Genomic DNA, 8,306 nt, shown 5'->3' on the forward strand with positions numbered 1-8,306 from the left:
ATATGAGTGTTTGGTGAGTGCAAAAGAAACAGCGATTGTTAGTGACATCAGAGGAGATGGAATTTGACACGGATGTTGAGAATAAATAATATTACACACAAAAAAGAGTGTGGGAGGGCACATCATGCAAAGGGAATACCATAAGCAAGCTACAGAGGCCAGAATGTGGAGGCAAACACTGGGGAATGCTGAATAATGAACAGGGCATCACGTATAAGGCAGGTATTAGGGAGTAGTGAGGGATAAAACAAGAAAGTTAAGGTTATATCATGGAGGGCCTTGAATGACCAGGTGAAGGGTTTGGATTTAACCCCTTAGTTAATGTAGACATTATTCATAAATATGGTGGATTTTCAGATTTTTTAAAAATAGGTTAATCAAAAGACAGTAGAAAAACAAATGCAAATGTATTCTACTTTGGATATTTAGTTGTGATTGCCCAGGATTCAAAACACTGGAGTTCCAGCTGTTTAAGAGCCTTTCTCTCAGAGCTCAATTTACTTCTCTGAGGTCATGATGTCTAATATAGGACTAGACATTACAGTGAGCATTTAATCAGTATTACTGGCATTCTGAATATTGGGATTGGTGGCTTGGTAGAAGGTTAGGTAGTGGTCCATCTTGAAAGAGAATAGATGAAGTCCTTGAAAAATAATTGATGAAGTTTAAAAAGATTGTGCAGTGTGCTCGCTTCGGCAGCACATATACTAAAATTGGAACGATACAGAGAAGATTAGCAAAATAAACAAACAAAAAAAAAAAGATTGTGCAGTGAGTAAATTGGGTAGTGAACATTGAAAAGAACTGAAAGTGAGGAGATAGAATAATAAGAAGAAGAAATAATAACATGACTTCTTGGCACTTACTATGTACCAGTGTGCTAAATGCTTTAGGTTTATTATCTGGTCTGTTCCTCACAACAGCCCTTTGAAGTAGTAATGACCTTTCCTATTTTATACACACAGATTTTGAGGTTCAGAGGACCTCATATCACACAGGTGATATGAGTGGCGTGGAGCCAAGATCTGCAGCCAGCTTTGTGTGATAATGGCCACCACAAACAGGATATAGAAAGGTAGTAGCAAAAGAAGCAAAAGAAATGTTATAGTATTTTTATCCTGCAACATATAAAGGACGGAACAGAAGAAAAGTAAGGAGAGAAAGTCTGCTGTACATTGAGGAGGTGAAAAGGCCAATGGGACTTCTGATACTATTGGGACATCTGCCTATTCCTCTAAGGTCACTGGAATACAAAAGGGAAGATCAGCAATGTCTCAGGGGGCAAAAACCCCTACTTGATCAGAAGTCTCTGCAAAGATTATCTGTTGCTAGGATTAGTTTCCAAGTCAGCTGGTCCTCGGGGATTATGTAGGTGAAACTTTGATGTGAAATCCCATTTTGCCTAGTTTTAGACAGACTACGAGGAAGGAGTGTGATGTGAAGCTTATGGTTTATGTGTGAAGAAGCAGCTGAAGAAATAAGAGATCTGAAGAACAGTTTCTACGGGAAACAGCTTTAAGTAGCAAGCTAAAGATTGCTCACATACATTATTATTCAGGAATGAAATTGTTGTTGGAGATCATATAATTAGGTGGAAGACATATTGTAGTAAAGCAATGTAATATATAATCCAGGGCAGATTTTTGATATTTGGACCCGGGAATATGAAGGTGTGGTGGCACTGTGGCAAGTGAAATAAACACTCTGAAATCTTAAATTCAGTTAGAGACCATTTCAGATGTTGTGGAAGATGAGGTCTATGTCATAAATGGAAGTCCAGGGAGCATGTCGGTTTGGGTCATCTCATGCTTAAATGCCTCAGATAAGAAGGAAAGAAAGCAACTGACACATAAAATTCCTGCCAAATGGCTCGTGGTCTCTAGAGTCAGAATAGAACCAGGATGAGGGGGACAAAATAACAAAAGCAAAATAGACATTACCCACATGCTTGCAAAAGGTGTGTAGGCTGAGCACTCAAAGATACACAAAGAATAAAGACATAAATAGATGGAAGAAATTTGTAGGCTTCTGGAGAAAATGTAGAGGGATGGTCTTCAAAAAAGAAGAGTGAAGACAGAGGAAGATACAGAAGAGAAAATAAAGAATTAAAATGAGTTGTATTTACATGTTCGGGTACGCTACAGGAGATGATCTGTTACTGCAGAAAACACATAGGACTTCAGGTCAGTACATATCTGAGTTTGACTCCCATTCTTCCCTGTTAATGGTGTGATCATTGCAAGGCACCTAGCTTTTCAGGCCGTCTGTAAAATGAAGACCAAGAAATCATATCTACCTCACCAGGTTGCTGTGAAGATCAACTGAGACGTTAAATGAGAAGCATTTTGGAATCTCCATAAAACCCTCTGCAGATATGATAGTATTTATTAGTGGGCAGGTTCTTATGAAATCATCTGGCTTAAACCGATGGCCCTAGTGATTAAGTGGGGATAAAGAAAATTTGAAGGCATTTGCATTGGAGGAGGGTTGTCATGAAATTCCATTTCTCACCGAGCTCTTCTTCCATTGTTTTGGCCTGTGTTCAAACATTCCTGAGGGTAAGGCTATTTGTTTATTTGTGCTAGTGCTATGGAACAGACAACTGTGGCAGGTCTTTCATTACTTACAGGTCTCTTTTTCCTTGTGTGTATTTAGAGATAGAGCATATTTGACTTTCTCCATGCAGTCTTTCCCAAGTATTGAAACCCAAAGAGCTTGTTCCTCTTTTCGTGGATCCCTCTAGACTTTCTGTTTGTCTTCCAATGTCAATAATAATCCCCAAAGGCATGTTTACTTCTCCTTTAACTGTAGACTTTATACCTTGATTTGTATCTGTGAAATGACTTTTTGGCTTGCAGTTGATTCTTGTACAACATCATAAATACCACATATATAAATACATAGATAGAGATACACATAGATACTTGACTCTTCATTTTACTCTACTGAAGAAATAGGAATATATGGATTCCTTCTTACCAAGCAGGAAAAAACAAATTCATTACCCTTGGAAAAATTAGAAGATTAAGGTTAGAGAAATGTGCTTTACCCAGAAAGTGTATTATTTTAAACATTTCCCATAGTTTAAGATGTATTAGAAGGCAATGCGAGATTAGACGTTTTATTTGGTATCACGTGGAGTTTCTTAGAGCTCTTACCCTGCTAGTGTGCATTTTTTTCTGTTCCTGCTGATGAAAGAACAGTCTGAGATCCGCTTGCTTTGATCAGCTTACTGTCTGGTGTCTGATTCTGCCCTTGGTGTTTACATTCTCCTCTTTCTTTTCTTAGGACACCTATAAAAACTTAGCTGGTTGAAACTGCTTCTTTGAAATCAAGTGGTACACCTCCCACTAGTCAACTTCTCGCAGTTTCTCTAATCTTGATGAAACGTTAATGAGAAACTTCTACAAAAAAGCGACTCTGACCCACTCTACTTAGTACCTTGCCATAGAAAGGTGTGACCAGGAGTCCCCCTGGTGGCCGTGGTAAGGAGTGCATGGGGATCTCCAGAATTGGGCTTTCCTCCTATGGAGCAGATATTAATAGAAGAGGCTCAAGGACAAAAAGGGAACTAGAAAAAGTAGGAATGTTTGGGCTACTTCTCCCAGTTCAAGTTTCCAATCTCATTGCCTTTATGTTTATTGCTTCTGTCCTTTTCCAGTTTCTTCGTCTGGGTCTTTATACAGTGTTGATCAAACAAAGGGTATCACAAACAAAGCAACCCTATCCTCCAAACCAGCTTTAGTTCCTTGACTATCGTTATGACCACACTATAGTTTCCAATCAAGAAAACAGCTTCTTTGAACTGAAACAGCGTTGACTCTGCAGTCAGAATGATTCCTACAGCATTCAGCTATGCTGTTAAACAGCTGAGCAACAATGGACAACAATGAATAATTGAGCACATTTAACAGGTGTTGGGCATAGTGTAAAGTGCTTCCTAGGCATTCCATCTTGATGGCAGCTCTGTGAGATAGTTCTATTATCTCTGTTTTTTCAGGCCTCAGAGAGGTTAAATGACCGGACCAAGAGTCCTTAGCTCTTTGTTAGAGACTTCCCCAAGGTGCTCATTAATGGGCAATGAGTACCGAGAATAGTTTTGATATAAACACCCACTTCACCCTCCTCTGCAAAATTACATTGTGGTATAGCTTGATTTAAAACATCACTGTTTATACTGGGGTCATGAAACATTTCCATCCAGATCAGGTATCTCTTCATTATGCAATGACAACAATACGTAACCACCAATGATTTAACTTTTCAGCCTCTCTGGTGAAGTGGTCATGGTTGAATACAAGACCTTGTAAGTTTTGGCCAAGGCAATAAGAACCAGCCTCTTCTATTTCAGTTTAATCCTGACTTTGTCCTGCTGTCACCTGATGAATCAGGAATGGCAACTGGATTTCATCTTACACATTAAAAGTCAGGGGAAAAATATTATCAATAGTATTATTCCGCAGGAAGGCACACTGCAGACATAACAAGTGGTAGAACCAATCAGAGCCATCTCAGTGGAGAGGGCAAGGTGGGCTGCTCTGAAGTGGCCCCTCAATCTTGAAACTTACTGCCTCTTTTCCCTGTTCTTCTTCAGTTACTTACTGAAACTTACTCTTCTTCAGTTTTTAGTGCCCTGAACTGTGGTTGTAGATTCATGCCCCTTGTGCTCTCCTAGCTTATGTGCTTTTCTCTTCTACTTCATATCTCTAATCATAGTAATTAACAATGGCCTGATAACTTGTCTTTAACACTAACCTTTCCCCTACTAGGAGTTGGGGTGTACGTGTTGATACATTGATAAACTCCATTAGGGCAGAAATTGTTTTCAGTCTTATTACTTACAGCCTGGGAAACAGTAGGTGCTCCATAATGAGAAAGAAAAGTAGGTCAGAGCAGTCTGAGATATGTGAGGCATGCAAAATTTATTAGGCACAGAGAGATATGAGACTTTAGTCACATCCTCCACCCACCCATGCCCAGGGACAAATGTTTAACACCATTTTGTTGTTTCTTTCCTTCACTGTAGTTTCTAGAGTAGCTGATAAATTACCTAAAATGTTATCCCAAGTTACACAATATGACCTTCACGTTTCTGGAATTTTACACAAATAACAATGCAATGTATAGCCAATCAATACCTTATTTTAATGAACCAATGTAAGAACTGTCCCTTCTTTTTTCCTTTATTTATTTATTTTTTTGTGGGTCTTGCCATGTTCCCTGCCCTGGGATTACAGGCATGAGCCACAGTACCGGGCCTTTTTTCCTTTAGAAACCCACTTGTAACTACTGCTAATCAGAGCATATATTCACGGTAACTTGAATCTGTGTCTCCTAGATTGCAGTCCTTAAATTTGGCTCAAATAAACTCTCAACTTATATTAATTTTGCCTCAGTTTCTTTCATTAGGTCAACAGTAATTATTTCTAGAAATTACTGTAGAATGACCCTCTAATTTTAAAAACTGATTTATTTTCTCTCATGCGTAAATATAGGGGACAATTTTTATGCAAGAAAATTGTCTTGGGAATGTTAAAAATATAAGTTTGCCAATGTTCAGTCATTTCTATTATTTATGTATGAAACCACTCAATCTGCGTACTACTTTTAGCAAGTGACATGACAAACAGTAGGGTAAGGAGGCCATGCTAGTTTGTACTATGTGAGAGATAATGATGTTTCAATTCATTATCTCTAACCCTTGCAGGGTAGGTACAATCTCCATTTTCTATGTTTAAAAAAAGAAATAGGATGGAGATGGACACGGGGGGGGGGGGGGGAAGCGGGTGGGGAGAGAGAGAGAGATTATGGAGGCTGACAAGATCTGCAGGGTGCGTCAGCAAGCTGGAGATCCAGGAAGAGTCAATGTTTCAGTTCAAAGGCAGTCAGGCAGGAAGAATTCTCTCTTCCTGGAGGAGGAACAGCATTTTTGTTCTACTTAAGCCTTCAGAGGATTGGACGAGGCTGATCCACTTTAGAGATAGGAATCTGCTTTACCGATTTAAATGTTACTCTCATTCAAAAACACTCACAGAAAACACCCAGAAGAATGTTTGACCAAATATCTGGGCACCCTGTGGCCCAGTCAAATTGACACATAAAATTAATCATCACACAGAATAATTTCCTCAAGATCTCAGCTAGTTAGGGGCAGAGCAGGAATTTGAACTTAAGTCTGATTTAGAAGCCCATGATTGTTGCACCAGTCCACAATGCCCCCAAGGAGGTAATAAATGCAATTAGCAGGCCTTTCAGCCTGACAAACACCAGAAATTTTGGTCTTTTATGGCAGCTTTCTCCCAGAGCACTGTCCACAGATTTGAAATAACCCAGTTATCCTACTTTTCTACAATTGTGATGCACCATGTACATACTGGCTTAAAATAAGCTGCTTCTGGATAGTAGTTTTTGTTGGTTTTTCTTTTTTTAAATTTTATTTTCTTTCTTTTTTTTTAGAGACAGCATCTCACTCAGTTGCCCAGGCTGGAGTGCAGTGGTGCCATCATAGCTCACTGCAGCCCTGAACTCCTGGGTTCAAGTGATTCTCCTGCCTCAGACTCCCAGGTAGCTGGGACTACAGGCCCACACCACCACATCCAGCTTTTTTTTTTTTTTTTTGATAAGGAGGGGGGTTTCCGTATGTTTCCCAGACTGGTCTCTAAAAGCTATCCTCCTGCCTTGACCTCCCAAAGTGCTGGGATTACAGGTGTAAGCCACCATGCCTGGCCGGTTTTTCTACCACAAGTTTTAGCCACAGAAATGTTGATTAGGTAGACTAAATTATAGCCAATCTTGTCAAGATAAGAGAGCCATTCAGAAGATTTTCCTAACAGGCATGTTCAAAAATTTAGACTACTTAGGCTAGTCAATGGTAGTGGGTTATCAGAACTTATTAACATTAGTGTCACTAAAGTTGGTATTCAATCCCCCACTGCTAAATTTGACTGGCTTAAAAAACAAAAAGAAAAAAAGAAAAAACAAAAATTTAGAATACTGGATGTAGAGAAACAAATTTGAAAAAAAAAATAGTTAGGGTTTGGGGGTGGAATAAGACAAAAATACTGATTTGGGGCAATTACCTTTAAAAATTGTGTTCAAATATTATTTAATTAAAAGAAGTATTTATTGAACATTTGCTGTGTACTTGTATCTGTTCTGGGTACTGAGAATATTGTAATGACCAAACTTGAAAAAATATTTTCTTTCTCAGGGGTTAAAAAAAGTGAGTCCTGGAACACTATCAATGGTTTTCCAAACCAAATACCAAAAGCATAAGGGAGTTATAGCAATGTAAAACTAAACTGCTGCAAATGACCCAACTTTCTGGGGAACAAAGGTACTTTAAGATCAGGGACAAGCTTTGTGCAGTCCCTGCACAAGTACTGCCTGATCACTGGCAGTATGGTAGCCAGTGAGGGTTACCCCAGGCGCGATTATTGCTAATTGGAAACTTTTTGCAATACCCCACCATGATGACTTGAAATATAGTTTTTTAATTTATATGTAAAAAAAAATCAGGGACATATATCAAGTGCCTGTATTGGATGACATTGTTAAATTATGAAGTGTAATTTATGGTTTAATATTTTCATTATCAGAGACTGTACACTAGGTGGCGTTCAGGGTCAGGCTGGAAACAGTAACCACAATAGAAAGCCAATCACTGCAGCTTCTGTGTAAGACTGGGCTTCCCTGTTCATTCTAAGGGGAAAAGTTTTAAAAGAGAAAGGAGTGAGGTTGCTTTAAGTAATGATCAAATGCTCTTTGTTGGAAGGGATGCAAAGGTGATGACGTGGAAAAGGTCCATGTGAAAGCTACAGGGTAGACTGTGTTGGAAAGATGAAGGCTGAGAATAGAACGTTTAAAATTTTAGAATCATGGTATTAAGGTGAATACACAGCCTTATCGTCTAGAATGAGGAGAGGGAGCCTGTTATGAAAGTTTAGGATAAAGAAAGATTACTATGCAGAGATGGATTATGTAAGTGGAAGTCTACCTTTCATAGTTGGGGAGATTTGTTAAAATTTAACAGATTTTGCTAAGTTTAATGGATGACAGAGCCATAAAAGACAACATCTCTCATGTCTATCTTGTATGCTGAGTTGTATGAACCACTGCCTATGAAAATGTTGGCAGGCAGCATTACCAGCAGAAAAATTTATCCCCTGATTCCCCAGTAACGAGCATGTAGGCATGTAGGCAATGCTCAGAATTATTTTAAACGAAAAAGAAAGCTGGGAATTTAGACAACTGTATACTTACAAATGAAAACAATCTCACACTTAAAGCATGAAGTCTTGACAGAA

At 38.8% G+C, this 8,306-nt stretch overlaps 2 pseudogenes; both read left to right on the forward strand.

Moving 5' to 3' along the window:
* The first annotated feature begins 683 nt into the window (after positions 1–683).
* On the forward strand, positions 684–739 carry LOC138376729 (U6 spliceosomal RNA; annotated as a pseudogene).
* A 6,643-nt stretch (positions 740–7,382) lies between these two features.
* Positions 7,383–7,508, forward strand: LOC138376780 (U4 spliceosomal RNA; annotated as a pseudogene).
* Positions 7,509–8,306: the final 798 nt, after the last annotated feature.

This window comes from Eulemur rufifrons, chromosome 28 (genome assembly GCF_041146395.1).
Source record: "Eulemur rufifrons isolate Redbay chromosome 28, OSU_ERuf_1, whole genome shotgun sequence".
Classification (NCBI taxonomy): Eukaryota; Metazoa; Chordata; class Mammalia; order Primates; family Lemuridae; genus Eulemur; species Eulemur rufifrons.